The sequence below is a fragment of the Artemia sp. Qi Xiang Cuo genome, chromosome 9, assembly GCF_049724085.1.
Source record: "Artemia sp. Qi Xiang Cuo chromosome 9, ASM4972408v1, whole genome shotgun sequence".
NCBI lineage: Eukaryota > Metazoa > Arthropoda > Branchiopoda > Anostraca > Artemiidae > Artemia > Artemia sp. Qi Xiang Cuo.
Window position 1 is genome coordinate 73,286,080 of NC_142802.1, and position 15,258 is coordinate 73,301,337.

Below are 15,258 nucleotides of genomic sequence, written 5' to 3' on the forward strand. Positions count from 1 at the left end.
TCTCTACAGCCATGATACTATTGGAAATTACATAATCCCTATTTATGTTTTAGTTAACATGGGCAAGGTGTCGTTCTTTATTGTGTATGGACTAAGGTTCGTTCTTTCATGTAAAACTAGCAAAACATTTTTTAAGCCTGATGAAGATTTAACTAATGTGTCAAAAGTAAGGTTGCAAGTCGACGATTTTGTTTTGGCCTTATTATAATTGGTATGGTGAAATAATAATACGCATATTGCTCTTAAATCATACTTCTTTATGGTTCAATATGGTCTAGTGGCTAGGATAGTTAACTTTCACTTAACAGGCTCGGGTTCGATTCCCGGGGTGGGAAAATTTTTAACTCTATAATCTTCGAACATTTGAACCTTTTATAATTTATAATGATGCATAATATAAATACTGTAATCTTAACTATAGTGAAGTTGCGTATGCAAGTTAGTATAGGGAAGAGTTCGATCTTTATTAAGACATCAAAAATGCAGTTTTTGGTGGAAAAATTTATTCTCTTTTAGAAATAATTTATTTTAGTTACTATAAATTTTTAACTCAATTAATTTACTTTAAAATGAGCTATTGAACAACCCTCTACGATGTTCCAGTGCCAAGCTATCTGTGGAAAAGAAAAAAAAAAGAAAAAAATATCCCGTTTGGGGAGAATAACGTGGTTAAAGTCAATTTTCTTGTTTTCAAGCCAATATATTTCCCTTGCTGTTCAAGCCAAGGGACAGAAAGTTTACTATACAGGGGTTTCGGACAAGGCGGTTCTAATGGTGTACTTTTTGTTTTGATCTGACTTCTTTGTTAGGAACTATGGGTTTTTATATTTCTTAACATTGGACGTGATCGTCTCTTACTAGGTTGCTAGCTACCGCTGCAACCCGGAAAAATTGCTTAATAAATCAAATATCTTTGAGAAGACTGTGATATGAAAAGATAAGTGACAAAAAAATAATATGTATCATATTGTTAATTTTACACAATTAATTACTGATGTCACAGTCCATTTGGCAAGCACGCTTGGCCTTAAACCGGAAGGTTGGTGGTTCAAAGTTACCCGGGATCATTTTATTGAATTGTAATTCAGCTATCAATAAAACCATATCATTACTATATCATTAACTAGTATATGCTTATTAAGTATAGGCAAGAGTTCGTTCTTTATTATAATAAGGTTTTATATTTCTTAACATTGGACGTGATCGTCTCTTACTAGGTTGCTAGCTACCGCTGCAACCCGGATTCAGACAAGAAAGTTCTGATAGTGTGCTTCTTGTTTTGTTCTTACACATTTACTGTGATTCAGTTACTTTGAACTAAAGTTCGTTCTTTAATGTAAACTTTAATTAGTCACGTCATAGTCAAAGTGGCAAGCACGATCGACCGTTAACTGAAACTTGGTGGTTCAAATCCCACCGGGGTCGTGGTCTTTTAATTATCTATTAAGCTATCAATAAAACCATATCAATACTATATAATTAACAATTATTAATTTGAGTATAAAATCTATTACAGGCAAGAGTTCGTTCTTTATCATACTTAACACGAACAGAAATTATTATATATATGAGGGTTCTCCCCTAAGTCAATACCTCGCTCTTTACGCTACAGTTTTTTAGTGCTTTCAAAAGAGCTATCTATTCTAATTAAACGGCCTTTGTGATCCAGGGATTTGGGAATTAAATTTTTTTTAACTTTTAACGTACAGAGCGTGGTATTGAATAAGGGGAGAACCCCCTCATATACGTAATAACATGTACGTAATAAAAAAAACAATAAAAAAGAACAAGCGATACGGAATTTTGATGTCAATAAATGTATCAAAAGAATGGGTTTATAATGCTGATTCTAAATATATAAATTTTATTAAGTTTAGTATTACTCATCAAAGGCTACGAGCCTGAGAAAATTTACCTGATTTTTTAAAGAGGGGGGAAACATCCCCTACAAGTGAAAGAATTTTCATGAAAATCACACCGTCAGATTCAGCGTATCAGATTCATGCCAAGCTATCTGTAGAATTTCTAACCTACACTATAAGAAAGTGGCGTATAAAATTTAGTATAGGCAAGAGGTCGTTCTTTATTATAAACTTGTTTCGATGTAACCATTATGTAACCATTAGTTGAATGAGACCATTGTTTTTTGTGGTCTTTTATTATATTTAGGAACTTTGGACGTGATCGTCTTTTACTAGGCTGCTAGCTATCGCTGCAACCCGGATTTATCTTTTTAACTAGTTGCCATTTTGCAGTATGTGACAAAGGAATCATTAAGCATTCCTATATTTTTTTTTTGCATTGTTTGCCCATTTTTTAGTTGTTGTGCTTTTGTTCTAATTTTCTTGTTTATTTGTTTTTTATGGACTTCAAAATTCAAATTCGGCCCATTAGGGCTTGTGATAGTAATTTCTCGAAATACATATCTATCTATCTATCTAAACTTACATAGTCCCCATAAAGAACTATATCGATCCTTTATGCATTAAAACGATTCGATTGAAAATTGCCATTAGAATACGTTTATCAAAATCTATTTAACCGTATATACACAGATTTGTGGAAAAATCAAAACAATGAACACCTTACTACAGCACAATGGATGAAACTGTGCCTCATTATTAGAGGTTTGCGGGTTCAAATCCGCCTTTAGTAAGGGATCAATATCGAATAAAGAAATGATTCCTAAATATAAAAGTAAAAAAATTAAGTTGAGGCTGAAGATGACAGTGAAAGAGATTATTTTTATGATAAAAATTCCCGATGGCTGTCAAATCGGGGAAAAGGCCTACAAGCTTCCATGTGGTGAACAATTAAGTCTTTTAAACCCGTGAGGGAGAAATCTCCTGCCACAGGCGGAATTGAAACCGCAATCCTCTGATCTCCAAGGCATTGGTGTTAGCCACCAGTCTCTTCGGAGGCGTGGGTTGAAATCTTACCGCTGGTATACGATTATGTTTGAAAGACTGCAGTGTGAAAAGACATCAAAAATGCAGTTTTTGGTTGTAAAATTTATTCTATTTTAGAAATAATTTATTTTAGTTAATATATATTTTTAACACAATTAATTTACTTTAAAATGAGCCATTGAACAACTATCTACGATGTTCAAGTGCCAAGCTATCTTTGGATACAAAGAAAAAAAATATCCCGTTTAGGCAGAATGTTGTAGTAGCTGCCACTTTTCTTGATTTTCAAGCCAATATATTTCCCTTGCTGTTCAAGCCAAGGGACAGAAAGTTACTATGCAGGGATTTCGGACAAGGCGGTTCTAAGGGTGTACTTTTTGTTTTGATCTGACTCCTTTTTTAGGAATTATGGGTTTTTATATTTCTTAACATTGGACGTGATCGTCTCTTACTAGGTTGCTAGCTACCGCTGCAACTCGGATGGATTTTTATTTTAGTATAGGCAACATGTTTCCACGTTGTTTTACATTTTGTTATTTGTATTCTGTACCCCTCTGGCCCACTACATCCAGTAGAAAGGTTTCAAGAGCTACCAGAAGAAATTTTTATCCATATCCCCCCGTTCTTGGTTCAGGAGGAAGCCTCTGACCCTGCCCGCTAAAGTTTGACCAATGTGGATTTATAAGCACCTATTTAGACAGACCTGTTCACAGTAAAGGTAATATACAGTAGCGAAAAGTCCTACGCTCTCCATTGAAAATTTTCGACACAGATCTAAAACCACCCAAGCTTCACGACCCCGCCTTCGCGCATGCACAATGACCAATGTTTCCGATAGAAAACCAAAGTTGTGTTTTATGGCACAGGTTTGAAGCGTATTTGAGTGGGTTCGATAAAATCGTTTTCAGGTTCTCCGTGTTCAACCCAGCAAAACCTTAAAGCGTTTTCATCTTACGGGTTCCAAGCGTGTTGGAAATGGGTTCTTCAAAATTGTAATGCGCTAGAATAGCATGGGTGAATATGGGTTCTGAGAAGACATTCGCCGTGTTGAACATGATCCTCAAAACGATAATCTCCAAAACCTGTTTTGAACTCCGTGTTGGATGTGGGTGGCTTGAAAAAAAGACTCAAGTAGTAACTGAAACTATGGCTGTGACGTATATACTTTTGCTTACATTTTGCTCTGATGGTCCGTCAACTTGCCTAATTACGTGCTATGAAATGTATGTCATGTTTGGAGAAAAAATTCGCTACTGTATTATATTTATGCTCTGGATCTGTTGATCCTCAAGATATTTGTAAGTGACTACGAAGTGGAAAACCTTGTCTACCTGTTAAATGAACTGTTATGTTAGACGACATCCTGACAAGATTTTTCATCTGTGTAAATTCAGGGATTTGGCGAGTAAATTGAGAGAAAGGGAAATAAAGGTAAACAGCAAAAATGTATTTTTGTTGAATTTTGTAATTTTTTTGCCACCATGGAAGGGTTGCCCTTTGGTGAAAGGGCACCCTGCAAAACGGATGGATACGTGTTGGATATGGGTGATTTATATGTATTGAATTGACGACGCTTATTGACTACTAAGGTCCTTGCGTCGGTCCTGCAACGGATTGTTACAGCTGAGCTCGGACTCTGGGTCCCATATTACCAATCTGAGATCAAACCCCATGCGTCTTCACAGGACGAAATGTGTGCAGGGGCGTAATAAGCTATGGGGCATGGGGGAGGGGTAACTGCTCCTCCCAGATCTCGGTTTGCCCCCAAGACCCGAGTTTGTCCCCCCCAGCTGAAATTTTGTTTCTTCAAAAATATTGTCAAAACTAAGATATGCCTGCCTAATTTAAGCATCAACAGAATCAGATCAGTTTTTTGAGTATATATTCACTTTTATAGTACTAAAGAGTATCTTTATAGTACTTTTATAGTACTATACAGTACTTTCATGGTATCAAATGGCTCATTTTTCATTTTTTACTGTCATTTTCACTTGATTAGGGAAAATTGGCTCCAACTTTGTCCCCCCCAGAATTTGGACGAAATTACGCCACTAAATGTGTGGCTTGCCGTAGAAGGCTCCAAAATTAAATTTATCCAGCTTTTAGCTGTTCAAATTTAAGGATTAATTAACATGGTAATGATTTTAAATTTGTTTATTCTGAAGTGTTAGTTATATATAAATGCAGTTCAGAAGTTTGTAAACTAAGCATGTTACCACCATTATTTCTTTTTTTTAATGTTGTATCCTCTTTTCTTAGTCACAGACAGACAGACAACTTTTTAAGGTCTCTTCACACAAGGGCATAAAATCTTCTTCTCTTTCAAACTTAATTCGTTCAAATTACATGACAAAGGATTAATAGAGCCTAATCGAGGAAATCGTATCGAAAATACAGTAGATTATAGGCACATCCACAAAATAGCGGGCGTTCGGGGGAAGAAGGGGCTCTCTACAAATAGTATTTCTGAATTTTGTCCTCGATTTTAACCTGCTGTGCGATGTTATGTGCGGTGCGGACTTTTAAGTCATTTTGAAAGACAATCACAAAATATAGGCTACTTACATGTCTGATTTTTTTTTTCTTACCAAGCACCTCAGTTGAAGTGCTGGACATACATTTAACATGCATGAATCGGAAACTTGTAGACATTTACGGTCTGAATGGGATTAATCCCAAAAAGCCCCTATCTACTTATACTACTGAATCTAATCTGTGTGATCAATTTAGCCATTGGGGTGCCTGACAAAGATTACATAGAAAAGATTCTTAAATTTATTGTTTCGTCGCCTTTTGATTTGCCATACAGAGCCATATGTATCTAATTTAAATATAATTTAGAAAGACTACGCCTTAGAAGTTAAAAAAAAATACTTGAAGGTCATTATCATGTACAGAACCAAAGATCATATCACACATTTGGGAAATCATTCTCTTAAATTGTTTGGTAAATTTTCGAACGTTCGATCAACTTGCTAGATCTCGCTTGAAGAGTATGCATCACTAAGGAAACTTCACTGCCTAGTATATATTGGTTGAGACTACTCTCAATGATGCAGATTGTCGGGTCCGAGGTTTTGGATTATACTTGGTAAATGGTAGGGGACACTGCCGGACGGTCAGTCTGGTAAAATTCGATACCTCAAGAAATATATATTGCATTTCTGAGGCAAAGAACGGCCTGAGGATGTTATTCCCATCATCTGCAATGAGTTGAAGATTGATTCCTGAAAATTTTCTATAACAAGCGCAGATGGGCTGAATTCGCACTTTTGAGTTATTAAAGACAAAAAAAAAATTACGAGACCCTTCAAAGTCTCAAAAAAAAGACATTGCATTCCCGAGCCAAATAACGGCTAAGTATGTTATACCTATCCTCAGCAGGGGGAGAAGGCTTTAAAAAAGAGTTCAAAGCTGCTGGTAGACTGCAATTTCCACAGGAAAGGTCATCAGCCCATTACTAGGTAATTGATGCTAGCATGCTACAATTTCCATTGAAAAAACCGTGAGCCCATTACCAGCTAATTAGAACGAGCCTTAGAAGTATCAGATTTCTATAATGGGTCATCAGCCCTTGCGTAATCCAGCTATAAAAAAAGAGAAGGACTCATTCTTATTTTTAGATTACAACAAATATGAACTCCTATGAAGTGTTTACACTCTTAGTGAAGTATATAAATCTATAGGTTCCGTTAGGTGATGGCTCAACAAATATAAACTTTATAAGGCCTAGCGAAATATCTTGCACAATGCATGTTTGTTATACCTTAAGCTGCGAAACATAATGTGTAAAAAAAAAAAGGTCTGAAGGACTCTTTCTTTTCTTAGACAACATAGGAGTCATTTGTGGAGGACAAGGGCAGAGCAGCTGCTCCCACCCAATATTTTGTAAAATATTATAATATAATTTGAAGTTTGTTATAAATAATAAAATATTAAAATATTAAATAATAATAAAATATTATTTGAAGCTTGTTAGGCTAAGGAACTTACGTGTACTTGAACCTGGACATAAGCTATACAGCACTCCCTGGCGGTAGGAGGAAGCAGGCGGCCCTACTCTATTGGGTGCCGTCAAAGGGGCCGTACCGTCTAAACCCCCTTAAGCCCGAACTTGCTTAAGGTTAGATTTGATAGTGTTCTTCGTGTATTTTGACTGGTCTCCACGTCTCTTTCTCCAGCCTGGGAGTGTTTGCACCACAGTGCTCTGTGGACGAATTAGTTAACAGGCTTGCGACAGGCATGGTCGAACCAGGAGAGACGGTGGCGGTAAATGAACTAATGGTGGTATTACTTTTTTCGGGACTCGGTCACGTAGCTTCAATGGAGTATATGCTTTAATGGTGGTATTATTTCAAACATCAAAAAGAAGAAGAACAATAGGGAATTCTTTTCGTAAGACAGTGAAAATTCATCGAAGGAAAAATTCAGCCAAACATAAATATATAAAAGAAGAAAAACTTTCAACAACATACGACCAATAAAAACTAAGATGATTTTTTTTTCAAAATAGTCCCAGAATCCTTACTTCAGCGAAGTTCAACCAGGATTGATAAATAAAGTGAGATGAAACAAGGCCATTCAATGAAATGAAAGAAGAATAATGAAAATCACATGCTTAACCATTACTCAAGAACAATTTTTTTCGAATAGCCTTACTAACCCCTACTTACGTGAAATGGAAGTCTTTTCTTCCGTGTTGACTCAAAGGGGACCTGAAAAAGACAAATGTCACATATTAGTGATATGCCTAATAACAAGGTTTACCAGCCTGAAGTAATAGACCATCGCCCATCGCCCTGGCCATCGCCCTGTGTTCAGTGTTGCCAAGTTTTGAAGAAAACAGCCCTCGCCGATCGTCCAATTTTTCAAATTAATTACAGTGTTGCCAAATTTTGTCTCCTTTAAGCTAAAGAACTATTGAAAATACTTTAACACAATTACATCAGAAGAAAGGAGATTCCAAGGGGTCAGATACTATTTTTGGGGATTAAACCATGTCTGCTGAACTAGCAGCTCATTTTAAAGTCCCTTGTTCTCTGTTTCGTAATATGTATGTTTTACTGCGTTTCAAAATCTTGGATTCAGTTTAGTTCACAAATAACGTTTTTCTAAGAAATTCAAAATCCTTGCCTTACAAAAAAGCGTGCGGTGGCCTTGCTTTGGCTTGTTATGTCCTATACAACTAGGAAGGCCATAATATCTCCGAGATACACTGCGTGCTGCCATCTATAATTTAGTCTAGCGCCGACGGGACATAATTTATTCAAGGATTATCGATCGAGTCTAATGAGGTCACTGTCGATTTATTTGGTGTTGTTCGTCTAGGTGTAATGACACTGGGGGTGAAGTTTGCACATGCACATTGACGGGGGGGACGAGATGTATTGATCTAGGGCAAGAGGGGGGAAATGAATTTCCGAGAACTTGATTTACATAATCGGTGGGGAGAATGTATTGATCTAGGACTCGAAGAGGAAGTGAATTTCCGAGAAATTGATTTACGTAATCGGTGTGGAGAATGTATTGATCCGATAACGGGAAACAGGATCACGTGTCTCCTTCTAAGCCAATCAGGGAGTCGATTATATCTCCTTCTAAACCAATTAGGGAGTCGGTTAAATATTGTTTACCATTACATCACAATTCGCCCTTGAGATTTCGCATATAACGGACATGCGTTGTGATTAATTATTCAGAAAGTTCCAAGACACTATGGATATAACATTGAATATTGATGAGTTGGAAGCCTTGGCTACAGCGATTTATAATGTGAGTTCTGTTTAGTAAATTTTCATAGTTTAGTTTAAAATAAAATCATTTTACACAGTAGCCCCTTCAGTAATTTAAAATTCTGGTAACCCCCCCCCCCCCACACACACAATACAAACTCCATTATATGTTGTTTATACTCGATAGAAAGTTTAAAATATGTTTTTTTTACCATGCAAACCTCCCCTCTCTCCCCCTCCACACCCTTCTGTTTACGACTTTAATTCTTCCAATAGAAATAACTATGTTTTTGAACTCTCCTTTTGACAGCCAACTTTCTGTCAATCCCTTAGCTATTACGCCACTATGGTTTGACTTACAGATTTCTCGCAATGTTTTAAATACGTGATAATTAGCTGACACCCCACAATTGCACTTCCTGCTTGTTAATCCTTACGTTAGCGGCTTGGCCAAAAGGTTTAACTGAAAAAAGGATAATTTTTGATCAAATTAACATCGTAGCTTCTTCAACGCAAATTTTACTTTTGCTTTACTGAAAAGGGAGAGGGACTTTCTTCTGTAAAAAGAGGGGGGGGATTGTTAAGAGGGGATGGATGTCAGTTTCATGTAATATTCATTTTCCATTTTGAGAACTCCGTGTTTATATGGGGGGGGGGGGTTAGGGTTGCAATGCCTCGCTTCTAACACCTTAATTGTAAATTGAAAACAAACTGTTTCTTCGCGTGAAAAGTAAGGGGCCGGGATTTCTAAGAAAAAGATACATAACTTTATTATTTATTACGCTCTCATCATGAACACATTTCCATAACCTAGTTCTACACAATCTTTTTCATCAGAGCAAATGTATGAGAGCCCTTGCTTTGAATTGCAAGAACCATTGCTTTGAATTGCACCATCTATATTATCTATCGAGTTGTTCGTGATTCTAGCTCACTAATAACTCTCAATAAGCAAATATATCCCGGTGCCTCCAAATTTCTGCTGTTAGCGTACACTCAGGCGACAAATAAGCCCTACGGCTACATTTTGCTAGATCTTAATCAGAGCACCCCCGAGGATTTACGTGTAGTCACTGACATTTTCGACAAAGAAATTACAGTATATCTTCCGGTAAACAGTAGAAAAAGCTATTAGTTGCCATTATGACACTGAAGAAACTATACGAACAACGGCATTTATTTTCCGTTTTAGGCACTTCAAAACCTCCACTCAGGAAGGCCATACTCAAACATGGTGTTGACAATGATTTCATTAATCTAATATCTGAACTTTGTTTAAATTTAACTGAGGGCAATGTACACTTGCCAGACGGTGTTAGGCAACAGACAAAGCAACATCGTTCCACAATATGTACCTTGGATTGTAAAAACAAGGGGACAATTTGATAAAGAAAACGTCTCCTTCAAGCGGGTGGTAGCTTTTTACACTTTTACTGCCAATCAGTGCAGGACTTGTTAATAGTTTTAACTAGAGAATTGACAAACCCTATAAATTGACGCCATTTGAACTTGTCCTCTCGCCCGTCGAACATTTTGAAGACAATCTAAGCAAATTCATTAATGATGAGAATATTGCTGATGACAAAAAACTGCTTTTACTTCAAGATGCATTGCGACGTGTGGACAAAAATAGACCTTATCGTGAGAGACCCGCTGTTATCACAGATCCCTCTAAACAGGAAACATCTCCTCAAGATTCTGCAGCAGTGCAATCAAAGAAGAAAGAATTAAATTATATAGCGTCAACAATTGAAAAATTAATTCCAGCGACTAATCAAAGACAAAATAAAAGAGTATTCACTTGTCCCATGTTTGAAAGTGATGGTGATCATCAAGTTCAAGTCGAGAGTGCAGGGAAACGAATTATAATTCAGGAACAAATTTAACATCTATTTGATTTAATTTATGATATCGTGACGAATCGCAAAGGCCTTTTATCATTTGACAATAATCTATACGCCTTTCTAAATGCATCAAACTTTCCCAAAAGTCTTGTTGGCAATAAGCAAATTCTAAAGAAACTAAGAGAGTATAGTCCACCAACAACGCCAACCCCACCAACAATTAAAAAAGAAGAAGATTCAATATTGGAAAATACTGTCAGCAGCAGCAGCAACAATGATTTTATAACACCTCTGGCTGCTAGCAAAAAGTGACGACAGATTTGATCATCCACCAGTATGAAAAAGAGGAACGGACATTGCACCACGTGTTTGCGTTCAAAATGGTTGAAGTTCTGAAGCATGTCTATGAAAATATTAGTGAAGCAGGAAGTCTAAGTTCCCCCTAACACTTTCTAAAGTTGCCTCTGGCAGCACATTAAAAAAAGCAAAAAAGTATCTAGAAAATGAACCGAGTTACACACTGCATCGGAATCGCAGGCATTATGGCAAACAATATCGAAAAACTAAAGCCTTCTTCCCTCTACATATAGTGCAAACTGATCCTTTAACTTTAGACACGATTCAACGGCATCAAAATACCCCCTACAAATATATTCTAGTGGCAATCAGTGTCTTTAGTCGCTATGCCTATGCCATTCCATTGCAATCAAAGAGAGGTGCTGAAGTTGCTCAGGCTCTAGATAGTATTCTTGAACAGGATTGTCATAGAAAATTTCAATCAGATCGCGGTATCGAATTTGTTAATCCCCATGTGAAAAAGGTTCTATTGAAATATAATACAACATTTTATCATAGTCACAGCCCGATAAAGGCTGCATTGGTTGAACGATTGATAAGAACGATTCGTCTATTAATATTAAGATATCGTAGACTCAAAAATACACCTGCTTTTATTCATGATTTAGATAAAATCATGCAGATATATAACCATTGACCCCATCGTTCATTGTCCAACTCAAGCCCTCGGGAAGTTCATTGTAGTGAGAATACATTTGATGTTTTTCTAAAGCAATATTCCAGTGAAAAAGAAAAAAATGTGAAGAAGAAATTCAATGTTGGCGATACAGTTCGAATTAGTAGAAACACCAATATTTTTGAAAAGGGGAATTATTTATGGAACACAGAAGTTTTTAAAGTGTCCAAAATCCTGGATACTACACCCACGACATATCGAATGTGAGACACCAAAGATGATGAGATTCTTGGTCGTTTTGATGAATATGAATTACAAAAAGTTAGAAATACTAGTGAAATTTATCAAATTGAAAAGATATTAAAGAGTCGTACTCATAGGGGCCAGAGACAGTTGCTTGTTCGCTGGCTAGGATACAACTCTGATTTTGATTCTTGGGTCGGTGCTGAAGACATCAAAAATGCCCAATGATTTCTATGTGCCTTTCATGTCCAAGGTTTCTGATCCTCTTTACAATGACTTGAATAGAACAAGTGATTTTTGGACGATACCCTCCCCACCATCAAATTCGACAACAATGGCAAGTATGAAGTGGCTCTTGAATTACCATATATTGAATCTATTTTATATCCAATTATATATTATTATAAAATTATTTTATAATTTTTATAATTATTATAAAGTTACAAAAATAAAATTTTAAAATTGCATCAAAATGTGTTTTTGTGCATTTTTATGACGTTTTTACGAGTCAGACAAACATTTCGTTGGCGGGAGGCCAAACCCACCAGCCCTCCCCTCAATACGGCCTTGTTCAAGTTCAAGTTCCATTTGTTTCCATAAATAACAATAGCAAAAACAATTTCCCAAAGACCTCAATGGCCCGTTAAGCCCTTTTTTCTTATGGGAACTTAAAAATTTCAAATTGAACTCACTAAATAGATGTGTAGCAGCCCAACTCTAAAATTTGGTAATTTTGACTAGTTTCAAGTTTTAATTATTAAATGACTGTTTTTGATCGGTTTAGGTTTTAGTGCCACTCTTTACTTTTCTTGGATACAATTTTTGTTAATATTTTCAAATTTAATGTACATCAGACTATAAACATAAATTTATGCTTAATTGAAAAAGCACACTATAAGATATAGATAATTAGATTGAATTACCATATTAGATATAAAATAGATATAAAATTACCATATATTGAATTACCCTACGAGGAACTCACCTGTATGAATGATTTATGTCGTTCTATTAATAAAAGAATTTCCGCTCGTAAAAAAGGAGCTTTTCATTTCAACTATTCAAAGGAGGAGGGTAAGATCTACATTAGTTCACCTATTGCCAATGTAAAGGTTATTCTCAATGATAATCTAAAGGATGTTCTTGGCTTTAAGGTCAATATAATCAACAGTAAGAGTGCCGAAAACAGTAGTTTCATTTTTACAGACAACCTGCCTGCCTTCTCCACGGACACAAGTATATTTCTCTACGCTTCATTTGTGGAAACATCTTGGATTGTTAATTCAAATGTTCCCCTCCTACGATTTCTTGAACGAAAAATCAATCAAGAACATTTTCACCCCTACAATATAAAGCATCTTTAGTATATTCCCGTAAACACTTCCTATTTGAAACTCAGTCAGTTAACACTAAAAACTGAATGAGGTGATTCCCTAGCAATTTCAAAGGGTTTGTCTATGATTGTCTGCCATTCTTGTCCCTTCCTTCAACAAGATGTCTAACAGAAAAGTGGTATTCATTTGTCCTGATATTGACTGCTATGTTAATACTCTTGGCCCAAGACAACAGGGCAATGGAATGGACTATTACAAAGGTCGCTCGTCAATTTCTGGCTATGGTCTTGGCAGTTGGTTTGCTAAGCTCTTTCGCTCTTCACTACCTCTGGCTAGAAAATATCTTGTACCGGCTGCAACAGATTTTGCATCCTCTACACTATACGATTGGGGTTCTGGCAAGGATTTTAAAAAAGTGCTACGAAAAATCTCATAACCGATGCGCAAACCCCTGGCGAGGAGATAATATCTAATGTTAAAGGTATAAACAGGTCTAAATAAAGCGAACAATTCATCTGTCTCTACTGAAGTTGAAAGCGTAAGACATGACCCCTGTCAAAGAAAAGAAGGAAAAAGCTGGCATTTACTGTAGAGACATGAAGAATAAGAAGCCCCGGGAAGAGAATTGTTAGATCGAAACTAGATTTCTTTTCCTAAGATGTCCTACCTACCGCATAAGGATTCTCAACCTTCAATCACCGCCTCATTGAATCCACTCAATGCTGAAAATGTTGATTTGAGTGTCAAGCATGGATACTATGAACAATTTTATCCTCAACAACCCCTCTCCGATAATATCCACTTTCAAATTTATTCCAATGAAGACTACTTTATGGAAATGTCTTTAAAATTTGTAGATTTACGAATGAAAGTCCAGATAGCCAATAATACATTACCAATTCTTGCTGATGGAATATCCTATGACAATTCTATATTGCACAATATATTTCATCAAATCAGTGTCTACATAAATGGCACGCTGGTGAGCACAAGCAACAATCTCTCAAATTATGTAAGCTTCTTGCAATTCACGATGATGAAACCTAAGTCCTACATGGAATTGGGAGGCACCTCCAATGGATATGAATATATTACTAATACTGATACTACAGATGCAATTAAAAATGCTACAACTAGTGAATTACATATAGTTGGAAAAATATATCATGAAATATTTAACATACCCCCATGGCTACCACCCAATATTAAAGTAGATATAAAATTATCGCTTGCTCCATCCAATTTCATATTGAGAAAAGAACTTACTGCCAATCCTGATTTGACTCTCTCACTCACCTCGGAAATGCCTTATGTACGCAAATTACAGGTCATATGTTCTATTAGTACGGACTATAAAGCCCGGAGAGTCAATGGAAATAATTATAAAGTTCCTGTACCCTATGCGGCCTCGCAAACGCTACATATCAGCGCGGGGTGACAAAGATTCACTAACTCATCTCGCTTCGATGTCAAAGTCACATCAAAACTCGCTTTGGCATATGTAAAAAGCTCTAGTGCAAATAGGTTCGCGGACTGGATGTCCACATAAATTTGAAATGTTTGGACTTTCATCTCTTGTCTTCAAAGTAAACGAAATCCCACTCTATAATCTATCTTTTGATAAATCCTATAGAACATTGTATGAGTTGACCATGCAAGCCCTAGATCATGATTCGCAACTATTTGAAAATGGTATAACCGAAGAAATGTTTGCTAAAACACATGGTATCATTGTATTGGATTTGTCTGGCACGCAGGATACGAGTTTAGTACGTACGGGGAGTGTGCGTTTAGAGTTTGCATTTGCCGACCCATTGGTTGAGAGTATTGCACTAATCTCACTAAATCAATATGAAACCTATTGGGAAATCACTCCCGAAGGTAGTGTTCTACTAGACTTGGCACCATGATACACCAGTCAAATAATCAATGTATTTAATATGGACCCCTACATGTCCCAGTACAAATCCTATTTTCTGCCCTCAGACTTTCTTGGAAATATTCAAAGTGTTTACAATATCTTGATTATTGTTAATAGCAGTCCATCGACTGTTCTGAGGGGTCATTAGCTGTGCATCTTTCAAACAATGAAGACCATTGAATTTTTCGATCCTCTTGGTCTACCCTATACATTCTACACATCTCACATCAGCAACTATATTGATAGCAGTGGGAAAACTATTATTCAAAATCGTAAGAGAGTGCAGGATCTGACGACTAAAA